Source organism: Apis dorsata, unplaced genomic scaffold (assembly GCF_000469605.1).
Source record: "Apis dorsata unplaced genomic scaffold, Apis dorsata 1.3 scaffold_271, whole genome shotgun sequence".
Classification (NCBI taxonomy): Eukaryota; Metazoa; Arthropoda; class Insecta; order Hymenoptera; family Apidae; genus Apis; species Apis dorsata.
Window position 1 is genome coordinate 63,831 of NW_006263549.1, and position 1,176 is coordinate 65,006.

Below are 1,176 nucleotides of genomic sequence, written 5' to 3' on the forward strand. Positions count from 1 at the left end.
AATTTTCTGAAATATCTTTAGAGGATTGATTTTCGAAACTAAAAAAAATACAAAAATTAATGTATAAAATGAAGTTTGATTTTTTGGTACAAGAGATGTTAAGACTTAAATAATATTTTATTAAATAATAAACAATTTATGTCTATATCAAGTGAAATGAAACAAATAAAATGAGATTGTGAAATGGCAGAAATTAAATTTTACTTCATTTAATTGCAAATTTATTGTTAGTAAATAAATTAATATTTCTATTAATATTTTTTTATATTAATTTTTATGTTTAATTTGCTTTAACAATTTGAAAAGTTTGTTATGTTTGTTAATGTAGAATCGATTTTTTATAAGTTAGATTAGGTGTATATATATATGTACACAATGAAAAATAATGTGAAAATAATGAAAAATTGAACTATTTGATCGAAACTTTATATATATATATATATATAATATACATTGACGTGTAAAATTATTAATATTTTGTAACTATACTCTTTTGTAATTTTTATAATTTTTTTTGTAATTTTTTGGTAATTACAGCAATATGAATTCAATTAATCGATTATTATAATTATATTATCATAATTTAATCGTGTAATTTATTCCATTCTTCGATTAAATTTGGAAAACATTCTGTATTATTAGAATTTCTATAATCTTTCATTTTTATCTATTATTTTTATCTGTCTTCTGTATAAAAGTTTATTTTTTTGTCCAGTCTTCTTTCTTTCACAATTCTTTCTTTCGTTAGTTGGAAATGAAAATTTATTAAATTCGCATAAGTTTAACACATATACATGAGATAAATTATCATAAATTGATAGTTAATATGACTTATAGATAAAAAGTATTTATTGTTATAAAAGTTTTAATTAAAATATTTTTTAAACCAATAATTTTTCAAAATAAATAGATTAATAATTTTTTTTATAAAGAATGCTTAGACAAATATAATATTTGATATAACATACTAAATATAACACATTTAAGATTGTATAGTTCTATTTAAAAAAGTAAAGTTGAATTTTCCTCTCTATTTGATCTACAAAAAATTTTTTTTTATTAATTAAACATCATATAACTTCCTTTAAATTAAACAATTTTTTTGATAACTTTAATTCTTCATGACTCATGAAATATTCGGATGTATTCAATTAAATAGAAATATATATATATATA